This window comes from Chelonoidis abingdonii, chromosome 3, assembly GCF_003597395.2.
Source record: "Chelonoidis abingdonii isolate Lonesome George chromosome 3, CheloAbing_2.0, whole genome shotgun sequence".
NCBI classification, from domain to species: Eukaryota; Metazoa; Chordata; order Testudines; family Testudinidae; genus Chelonoidis; species Chelonoidis abingdonii.
In genome coordinates this window covers 134,138,578-134,150,167 of record NC_133771.1, presented here as the reverse complement: position 1 = coordinate 134,150,167, position 11,590 = coordinate 134,138,578, and the positions used below count along the sequence as shown (strand labels likewise).

The window sequence follows — 11,590 nt, the reverse complement described above, 5'->3', positions numbered from 1 at the left end:
GAGCCTATGTCCAAGGGAGGGCGGTCGCGGTGGGAGGCGGCGCTGTGTTTACCCGCCTCCAGGCGTCGCCATGAGAACCGGATGCCGTGAGAGCCCGGTAGCTATTCCGGGCAGCTGCCCCCCTCCCGCAGACGGTGCTCAGCTTGTTGTGGACCGGAAGTGCAGGTGGCCCCACGGGGAGGAGGGGTAGCCACACGCCGCGTCGCCCCCTCCTGCCCGGCGCTGGGATAGTGTCCCCCGGCGCCGAGCTGGCCTGGCACAGCGGGACGTTCCGCAGCTGGAGCTCCCGCAGCCCCGTGCTGCGTCGGGCCACTCCCGCTCTGAGCCGGCCCCTCTCGGAGCCCAGCCCCGGGTCAGCCCTACCCACAGGGCATCCCTGCACTTTGATCTTTATCGGCGGTCAACGCAGATCAGAAAACAGGTGGTGTTACCACAAGACCTACACACCCGTGGCAACGGGTCAAAGTTCAAATGTGAGTGCTTGACATTAGATAACGAAGCCTCCGTGTAGTGCACTTTCACTCACCTTGGATCTCTCTTACTCCTACTGGGTGGCCCACTATGAGATTCAGAGAGACAAGGTGGGTGAGGTAATAGCTTTCATTGGCCCAAGCTCTGTAGGTTAGACAAGCTTTCAAGCACCACAGAGCCCTTCTTCAGGGCTGGGAAAAGAAGGCTCTATGTCAGGTTTCAGAGTGGTGGCTGCCTTAGTCTGTATCAGCAAAAAGAACAAGAAGTACTTGTGGCACCTTAGAGACTAACAAATTTATTTGAGCATAAACTTTCATGGGCTAAAACCCACTTCATCGGATGCATGCACTGGAAAATACAGTATGAAGATATATATATATATACACACAGAGGACATGAAAAAATGGGTGTTGCTGTACCAACCGTACAAATGTAATTGATTACGAGAGTAATCAATTAAGGTGTTCTATTAGCAACAAGAGAAAAAAAAACTTTTGTAGTGATAATAAGGATGGCCTATTTCCAACAGTTGACGAGAAGATGTGAGTACCATTATGGGGAAAAAATTAGCACAGGGATATAGTTTTTACTTTATGTAATGACCCATCCACTCTCAGTCTTTATTCAAGCCTAATTTAATGGTGTCCAGTTTGGAAATTAATTCCAATTCTGCAGTTTCTTGTTGGAATCTGTTTCTGAAGTTTTTTTGTTGGAGTATTGTGACTTTGAGGTCTGTAATTGAGTGACCAGGGAGGTTGAAGTATTCTCCGACTAGTTTTTTAATGTTATAATTCTTGACATCTGATTTGTATCCCTTTATTCTTTTGCATAGAGACTGTCCAGTTTGGCCAATGTATATGGCAGAGGGGCATTGCTGGCATTGTGTGGCTCCAGAGCTTGTGTCTCTTACCAATAGAAGTTAGTCAAATAAAATATATTATTTCACCCATCTTGTCTCTCTAATAGTCTGGGACCAACAGGGCTACAGCTACACTGCATATGAGATTTGTGACTCTGCTACTGTCTTCCTGCTAACAGACTTTGTCCTTTGGCTCAAGCACTAGACAGTGGTGTTTCTAGATTTTTTGGACATCTCACCAGCAATCGCTGCAGGTAACCTGACTGATCACCTAAATAAGCCCCAGATTTCCAGAGGTGCTGATGTGATGTCCATGTATATGGAAAGATTTGTATATTTACATGTGGAGGCCCTTTGGTTTTCTTCATCTTCAAAGTTCTCTATAAATCGGCTTGAAAGTATTAGATTTTTATTGGTAAATGTTGATTTCACTGTACACATACAAGCCAACAAAAATATTTCCATCAACAATAATTTACAGATATGCAAAGTAAGAAAATTGTATTAATGTTTGATTTAAAATATTTACTGTGTATATTTTAACATATGATGTTGACACATTGTTTCAACAGTCATAAAGCTTTAACTTTTTGAATCTCATCATCTAATGTCATTAAATAATTATGGTTTGTCTCCCCCTGTAACTTCCCACAATTATGAAAATTTAAATTAATAAAAGTCTAAAAAATACTTAAAAATAAACATCCATCAAAATTAGAAAAAAAATAAAAATTGAATTCTGCCAAGGCTATCTGCATCCAATTTACTGTTTGTATTAGAGGGAAATCCAAGTTAGCCTCAACCAGCTTACCACAAAGGATCTGATGCTTCAGCTTTTCTCCCCACAATTAGAATTTCTCTCTTTTTCCAGCAGCAGGCAAACATTTTCTCTTCACTGCTGCTTCCTTCGAATTCACAGAAAACCCTAGGTGTTCTACTCTGCCTGTCCTATTCCTTGCCAGGGAGGGAGCCGCAGGAGCTGCTGTGCTGTCTGTCCCCTATATGGAGGGAGGGGGGAAAAGTGCTGGGAGTTTGGCAGAAGGATGAAGCTGAGGTTGGCCAAGGGAGGCAGAACAGGAACAGGGAAGAGGGAACAGTCTGTATCCTCATGGTGCTCTGATTAGGAGAACCAAGAGAATTCAGTGAGGGCTATTAGCTGCTCCACTCATTCTATTGCTTACCTGAAGCAGTGAGTGGAGCTCCTGACCTTACTGGCATCCATTAATGGATAGAATAGTATGTCGGCTCAAGTGCGTGTGTTCTTGTAAACTCTAGTTGCTACAGCCTAAAAAGGAGATAAGCCCTACTACTCTACTGCACATATGTGAATTTTTCATGAGTTACTACCTGTTATATAATAAAATGTATAGTTCTCATTCTGATTGCCCAGACACTGGTTTTACCCAAGTGTGACTTCACTGATTTCAGTGGAATTACTACTGATTTCCTCCAGTGTAATTGAGAGATAAACCAGGCCCCAAATTATTTGTTTTCAACATATATAAATATTAGGTGTAATTGTATCATCCTTAGACATTAGCTAGTCCTTGAGGATGAACTGCCTACATCAATGTGCAGGCACAAAACCATGTGTTCCTGGCAGATCACAACTCACTTATTGTTCCTGTTTGTTAATATAACATTAATTGATCACATTTTTAGGTTTGATACAAGTGGTTTTAGTTACAAATATTTGTCCTTTGTTATTTCAATTTTAATGTAGGTAATCAAATTTATAAAATTAAATTAGATATGTAAGAATGTCTAGAATACTTAGTGGCTTCTTATTAGATACTCAGTGGTCTGCTGAAAGAATTATCTGTTTTTTTAAAGAATTTGCATTTCTCAATTCATTTGACACAAAGTGACAGTCATCTTGTTTAGATTATGTTCATAGTTTTTCAGTAAGGCATCAGACATTTAAAATGCACTAAAGTCAATTAAGTGAATAAATCTTACAGAAATAAAGACTTTAAATACATTTTTTGCTCTGTATCCAAAAAAAGGTGAAAAAATCTGTTAGTAATGTTCCTGGACACTAAAGATTACAGAGTTGATATAGTAAAGCATAAATCTGTTTAAAATATATGCTGTAAATAAATAAAGATATGAAGCCTCTCACCTGTAGGTCACCTGTCTGCAACCAATTCTTTTTTCTATCTGATGACTTTTTGGTCACCTATGAGATATGAGTCAATCTCAGTTCAGTTCAGAGTGACTGCTACCCACATCATAAAAAGAGAGGTCATTATACAATTGGCACAATGTAGTGCGCTTGATGGCAGCTTTTAATCCCTATAGACAGTCCTTCCAGTTCAGGATGGAGGGATACTGATGGAGCAGCATGGGAAAGCTTGCACTGCCAATGTCATCACTGTACCTTCATTGTGGGTGAATAGAAGACTTTGGTTGCCACAGCTGTCAAACAAACATCTTTCATGAGCACTAAATGAAATGTGTGCTTGCTTTAATGTAAACGCCTTTTCACATCTGCAGTAATTAATTATATTAGGTCAGATTCTCAGCTGGAGTAGATCCTTTGAGACAACGGAGTTAACTGCAGTTTACACTAGTTGAGGATCTGACCCATTATCTCAATGATATAATTAAAATAACTATTTCAGAGAATAATCTAATAAAATGTTAACCATGATCTTGCTATTGCTCCATCATATTATTAATACCTGTATTCCTTCTAAAGTTTCCCTATCTCCCTATATGAATCATAAATATGGAAAGGCATCGTCACTAGAGCACAGTTGCCATCCATATATTTATCCTTAAATATTCTGTACAATAATCATTTTGATATATCCATGTGATTGAAGAAGAAGATCTCTTTTTTCATGTGCAGGAAGTCAGACTAGATGATCGTAATGGTCCCTTCTGACTTTAAAGTCTATGAGTTTATAAGTCTATGAAGACCTGAGTCCAGCTGAACTTCCATTACTTTCCAAACTTTCTTTTTCTAGGAGTCACCCTAGCTGGTGCTGCAGTATGTTTTTTTTAAATGTATGGAATGAGTTAGTGAGGGAGGGGTTCAAACACAATTGGCTTCGTCCAAGGTTGACAATGTTTCTCCACTATGGGACAGTTCCTAAAAATTACTTTGGTTTTGCATTACCCACTGAAATCAATGGAAATTGTAGATGCTCAGCAGCTCAGGATTAGGTCCTAATGGCCTGATCTAAAGTCCATTAAAATCAGTGGAAAGACTCCCATTGACTTCATTGGGCGGTGGACAGGGCCAGTGCTACCATTTAGGCGACCTAGGCAATGGCCTAGGGTGCCAGAATTTTTTGGGGGCGCTATTTTACCGGGGGGGCGGCAAGCGGGTCCAGTGGACCTACCGCAGTCGTGCCAGCGGACGGTTCGCTGCTGGAAAGGCTCCGGTGGAGCTGCCGCAGTCATTTCGGTGGGCGGTCCCCTGGTCTAAAGGCTCCGGTGGAGCTGCTGCAGTCATTTTGGCGGACGGTGCGCTGGTCTAAAGGCTCCAGCAGACCTACTGCAGTCATGCTCCACCGGAGCCTTTCCAGCAGCGGACTGTCCGCCGGCATGACTGCGGTAGGCCCACTGGACCTGCGGGGGGGGCGGCGAAATGGCCGTCCGCCTAGGGCATCAGACACCCTGGCGCCGCTCCTGGCGGTGGATCAGTTCCTCCCTGATTCAGTTAAATAATGTTATAGCTAAGGCTACAATTGAGTCACTGGTATTTTTAATAAAAGTCATGGACAAGTCATAGGCAATAACCAAAAAGTCATGGGCTGGTGACCTGTCCATGATTTTTACTAAAAATACCCCTAACTAAATCTTTGGTGCTGGGGGCGGGTGTGCTTCTGAGGATGCTGCTGATCCTGGGGGAGCACTCCGAGTCCAGACCCCGCTGCTGCTGAGGTGGTGGGCGACCTGGGCCCTCTGGCCGCTGCTGCTGCAGAGGGGACAGCTCAGTGTCTCCCAACCTCCGCTGCTGCTCCAGGCAAGGGGTGGCAGCCCTGACCCTGCAGCCGCTGGGGTGTGTTTGTGTGCAGCCCAGGGTCCTCCGGCTACCGTTGCTGCTCTGGGCAGGAGGTGGCTCAGGCTCCCACTGCTGCTGCTAGGGGAGGAGGCATAGCTCAGGGCGCTGCTGCTGTTCCTGGACTGCTGCTCTGGGGCAGCACTTGGGACCAGCTACCTGGGGTCGCCCGAGCAGGGGCCTGTCTGGCTGGCCCCAGGGTCACCCCAGCTGTTTGGGCGGCCCTGGGGTAAGTCACAGCAGCTACTGCAGAAGTCACTGAGGCCCTGGAAAATCATGGAATCCTTAACTTCTGTGAAAGACACTCAGCCTTAATCATAGCTAAAGAAAGTGAAAGGTGCAAGTAACATCAAACGGTAGGAAGGAATGGGAAGATGCTTGCTACTTAATTTCATGCCTACAACAGCTACCCAAACCATGTTTACATGTTTCAAAATTAGCTCTTAATTTTTAGGTACTATGATTCTCTTGCCTAAAGGACACATTTTAATTTGGATATGGGCGCTTATCTTCACTTGTTGGTGAATAAGCTGTCATAACATTCATGGCTACAGCAGTTACATATGATTTTTTTGTTGTCATCACAATGCTGAAATAAAATGTTTTCTCTGGTACTCTCACATGTGAGGCAAATGGAGAACTGAAACAGTAGCAATATAAACTGTATTCTTACACATTTTTGACCCAAGTGAATGGGGTTCCAAATCTGTCCAGGCACTTTATAGCTGCAGCTCCAACAAGAATCTCATCTTGGTCTGCAAGTTCTGTCTAAGCCCTTTCTGGGAAACCTTCAGGTCTTGTTTTAGATCTTATTGTAGGGCTTGTATTACATCCTTTTTCTGAAGCTTGTTTTAGGTCTTGCCTTAATTCAGTTTGGCCTGTGGTTAGATGTTTGGCTGCGTGTGTGTGTTCTTCCTATGTGCTGCCCCAGCTCTGCGCAAACAGCCGGCACAGACGACCTTGAGTGAATTATCCAATGACCACAAGCTCCATTAAGGTACAAAGGTGCCAGACCTGGTTTATTCTTGACAAAGCATGGTAATAGCACCTGGCAGACTCTACGAGGATACTAAGCCATGTATGCTTATGACAATGGACGTAGCTCAGCGAATGGCGGGACTTTTCATTCCCCCCATTGGCTGGCTAAAGATACTTCCTTTAAGATAACTTTTTTAATCAGGGTATAAAAATATATGTACTGGCTTTGACATAGTTAGTTACTGCCCCCTGACATGGCTAGTTATCAGCCATCACCTTGTACATGTTGATTTGATTAAAACATCTTTATTATGTACTGTTATCCTAACCATATCTTTTAGAAGGGGTCAGTATGCTCCTGTTATCCTTGGGAAATTTTTTTTGGATCATTCTTAATATTGGGATGTTCTGGCACCATTTAATATCAGGATGTGTTTGTGTGAGTACTCTGTGCTTAGCTATTCTTAAGAATGTGTATTTTTGCAATATTATCCCTGTTCTTGCCAGATTCTGTGAGTAGATCCTGCCTCATACCAGACCTCTGGTACAAGGGCTTATGTCTCAGGCACTCTTCCTACTACATGGCCATCTTTGATTTCTGCAAGCACTGCCATCATTTCTTCTATCTATCAACAGGTACACCATCTCACAACCTCTCTCCTTGGAAAGCAGATCCCACTTTTGACATCAGTGTTACCCCTTTTTAACTCAAGCGATTAGTCAAAGTTCAGGGCCCTGAGGTTGTTCCAGCTGGGAGTAGAAGTTGATGATGGAATCTGGTATTTTCTTGGATGCAATCTTGTTTATTGACAAGAAATGTACAAAGTCCTGCTTCTAGCACCACACCCAAAACCTTCCTGTAGGCTTCTCCAGGGTCACACCATGCTCTCAGGCTGCCACTTGGCTTTCTTTCTGCCTTTGAGTCTCTCTCATTCAGTCTGTTCTGCCTTCCCTCCCAATCAAATACACACAATACCGAGCAAAATCCATCTGTCCAAAATTCCCAGGTAGGTTTCACAGCCCCTTTTGTCATGGACTGAATAAAGACACCAGATTTATGGATTATTACAGTAATCTGTAATCCACTAATAACAACCACCTCCTCCAGCTGCTTCCACCCCTCATTCCTTTCCTCCCTATGACTGGAGGGGTGTGAATGGGCCACTTCACCTTGAAAGGTCCCTTGAAATAGGTTAAGTACTTGTGCTAAGCAATCTGTGCCATCTTGTATTTAGCAGTGACACTTGGTGTTAGGCTTGGTCTGCATGACAGAGTTAGGTCAACATAAGATATCTTATGTCAACCTATGTCAGTGTCTATACTACAGCCTTGCTCCTGCCAATGTAACTCCACGAGAGGCATAGGGTTTATGTTGGTGTAGCCAGGGCAATGCAGTGTGTGTAGACACTGCTGGCTGTTGGCTGTCTTGTCAATTTGAAATTGACAAGAATGCCAGCTCCAGGATCCCCCGCCAGGCTGCTGCTAAGTCTCTACTCCAACCTGGGCTGCTGTCTGGACTCCCCACTGGGAGCCCTGCTGCCCCCTGGGTCCTGGCTCCCTACTGGGAGCATGGCAGCTGACTGGAGTCCAGCAGGAGGTGAGAAGTCCTGCACAGATTCCCCACCACTCCTTGCTGGGAGTGGGGAGATGAGAAGATGGCAGTGCCCCACACTGCCCCTCTTCAGTTGGTGGAAGCGCTTCTGGTGAGGATGTGCACCACCAACAGAAGAGGGGTAGTGTGGAGTGTAAGTCAAACTAACATAGCTTGATTTAAGATTGTAGTGTAGACATGCCTTTAGTTTCCCAGACCTGAAGAAGAGCTCTCTGTAAGCTTGAAAGCTTCTCTGTCTCACCAACAGAAGTTGGTCCAATAGATATTACCTCATCCACGTAGCCTCTCTGAATGGGACAGTCATTAAGGGGCCTTAAAAAATGCAATAAGCCTTCCCCTAGAACAAATGGATTGCTGCAACCTAGGTAAAACCAGTTTTTTATTTAAGAGTGAACTCTAGATAAGTGGTAGCCAAGCAATAGGCCTGATAGCAGATCTTGATCACCTGAGCGGGCTCTTTGAGGTTGACCAGGAGAATGAGAGGACAGAAGGGTAGGGAATTATAAATTTTAAAAGGACCAGGTCTGGTCTGAGTATGAGCAGTGCTCTCACTGTCCAGAACAGAAAGAGAAGACTAGACTGAGGTTCAGGAGAGGGGACCTGGAGACCCCTGAAGGCACTGACTAAATCCCAGTGAATGCTCAGGAACCTATGGCTGTGAACCAAGTACAGTGTTTCTCATTTTGCATGACTCTGTATATCTCTTGTGGAGGCTAAAGAAATGGTTAGTTTAGCAATCCTCCTGCAAAGTCAATGTCTTCTTTGCCTCAACTACCACATCTCCCTGAAGGACAAACTGTGAATCAGAGCAGCACCCACAAGGGAGGCGTTCTGGGAAAGGCACAATGAAACTACTGGGGAGTCTTGTGGGGTTCAGGACTGGTCTTGAGGCTAAGGCCAAAGAGACTGTGAGGGGAGCATACCCAGCCCAAGGGGAGCTAGGAGCACATGGCTCCACTGAGTGCAAATGTAGGCGCCTGGGGAGTGCCCGACAAAGGGCAGCTAGAGCAGGTCTGTGGTGTGCTATTGGGCACAGGCTGCTGAGTGCATGGCTGTGCAGCATGTGTTGCTGTACAGCTAAGTGGGTTTGCGGCTGTTGTCCAGAGGTCAGACGGGAATGTGCTGCAGCCATAGGGCTGCTGACCCTCCTGCTCTCCACCCCCACCGAGGGGCAAGCGGCAGGGAACCAATCAGGGCTCCTCCCTGCACCGGGCGTGGCCCCGCGCCCTTCCACTACACCTGGCAGGGGGCCGGGAAAAGGCAGAGCGGTTCGACGGCCTGTTGGCAACTCTGCTACCTGAGAAACCGGCCGGCCGGTGTGTTCTGCGCTGGGCGGCACCGCCCTGCTCGCGGCAGGTAGCGGCGGGGGAGGGGGTAGAGCGACAGGGACGGCCTCGGCCTCTTCCCCCAGACTGTGAGTGTCTGCGCCCCCGGCGGAAGTGCACTATCGTTATCGGGCTGTGACGAGTCCTAACGGAACGAAAACGCCCCAGCTCAGCCCCGCCTGGGGGGCGCTACTTGCCAGTCCTTGGGAATGCGCGAGGGCGTCGAACAGAACGGTGACGGTAAGTGACGTAGTTAGTTTGACCACGTGCCCTCTATCTCCCTGGAAACAGCGACACATGGCTGTGCCGGGTTTAGCGCCTGTCGCCCCCCCCGCGGTGTGAGCTGTTCAGAGTCACCCGCCGCGGGGCCCGGACCTACAACCGACATTAAACGTCAGTAAGGGAGCATCGTGCCCCCCTTCACTGCCCCCCCTCCCCGTGTGCACAGGGTGGGGGCGGGGCTGGCTACGGGAGAGCGGCGGCGGCGGGAGAGAAACGCTGACCGGGCTGGGCTACATCGGGCGTCGGTGAAACTCCTCCAGCCCCAACCAATGCTCAGTCTCGCGCTGCGGCACGTTAGCGGCGGGTGTCTGTTGGAAGCGCGCATCTGATTCGCCTGCTTTAATCTGGGATCCGAGTGTGAACCTCCCAGTCTGCAGGGTGAAATTGACCGGAGTGTGGCTGGGCCGCTCGAGTCCAGTTCAGCCATCGGCTCCCTTAAGCCTTGTTGTGAGCGTTCAAGTCAGGTATGTCTGAGCCTTGTGCTGGTCACAGGGGTGAATTATTGCACCCGTGAAAAGGTCCCTTGAGTTTTAGGAGGGCGTGTGTGAAATCTGTTCAGGTAAGTAAGGGCTTGCAGCACTGGGAAGTAATCTACACAATCATTTGTAAAGAGTAAATCAAAACTAAAAATATTCTTTAAGGCTTTGGTTCTCAATCTCAACCCTTTTGGGCTCAGGACTCACTGGTAAACCTGGATGGCCTGGGGCACCCAATAAGTAGGTTTTGTGCCCTCCCTGCCCACCACCCAAAATCTGGTTTATTAAATATTTCTTACGTGGGATATATAATATACACACTAATGTAATAAGTACACCATGTGTACCTAGCAATGGCTTCTGTCCTACAGGGCTGGCTGGCCTTGGCTTCCCACTCATGTTGACCTTTGGGGTTACAGCACTGCTCAGGCTTGGCCCAGTCCCCCTAATGAGGGCCCAGCAGGGTCAAATTTGCACGAGTGGTGTTTTGACCTGGTAGATGGGATTGCAATGCTACTTACACATTTGTCCCAGCAGATTTCCCCATTATCATGATGGAGGGGCGGCTGGGTCAAACCTATGGGTGCTGCAACACTTGGAGTGGGGAGCCAAGCTTAACTAGCTCTGTGGGACTGGAGATACAGGTCTGTGAGGGTAGTACGAGGCAGGCTCTGTATCTTGCCAACTTTGTAATATTTAAAAACTGGACACTCCAGCAGGAGTGCTGGAAACTCCACATAAGAACAGCCATACTGGATCAGACCAAAGGTCCATGTAGCCTAGTATCCTGTCTTCTAACAGTGGCCAATGCCAGGTATCCCAGAGATAATAAACAGGTAATCATCAAGTGATCCATTCTCTGTCACTCATTCCCAGTTTCTGGCAAACAGAGGCTAGGGACACCATCCCTGTCCATCTGGGCTAATAAGTCCATCAGTGGCTATCTTCCATGCGTTCAGTTCTTTTTTGAACCCTGTTATAGTCTTCCCAGAGGATGTTGTGAAGGCCAAAGAATTCCACAAGTTCACTGTGCGTTGTATGAAGAAATACTTCCTTTTGTTTGTTTTAAATCTGCTGTCTATTAATTTCATTTGGTGCCCCCTAGTTCTTGTGGTGTTTACTCCTTCTCATAACAGTTCCTTATTTATTTTTCTCCATACCAGTCATGGTTTTATAGACCTCTATCATATTCCCCCCTTCGTTGTCTCTTTTGCAAGCTGAAAAGTCCCAGTCTTAATATCTCCTTATACAAAAGCCGTTCCATACCTCTAATAATGTTTGTTGCCCTTTTCTGAACCTTTTCCAGTTCCAGTATATCTTTTTTGAGATGGGGTGACCACATCTGCACATGGCACACTATTCAAGATGTAGCCATACCATAGATTTATACAGCGACAATATGATATTTTCTGTTATCTGTCCAGATATCTAACAGAGGGAGTTTGCCTGGGGGGAGTTCTGACAGATGTTTTTGTCTTTCGGGCTTCTATGAGCAGTAAATACATCATCTGAAGAGGTTTCAGAGTGATAGCTGTGTTAGTCTGTATCAGCAAAAACAATGAGGAGTCCTTGTGA

General features: G+C 46.3%; 1 protein-coding gene across 1 annotated transcript in view; it reads left to right on the top strand.

Annotated features, from left to right (window-relative positions):
- Positions 1-10,033: 10,033 nt before the first annotated feature.
- Positions 10,034-11,590, top strand: part of WDR27 (WD repeat domain 27) — a 234,081-nt gene continuing 232,524 nt past the window's right edge. Inside the window, exon 1 of the mRNA XM_075064119.1 lies at positions 10,034-10,098. The gene's annotated coding sequence lies outside the window, so the exon portion shown is untranslated. The remainder of the gene's footprint in view (positions 10,099-11,590) is intronic.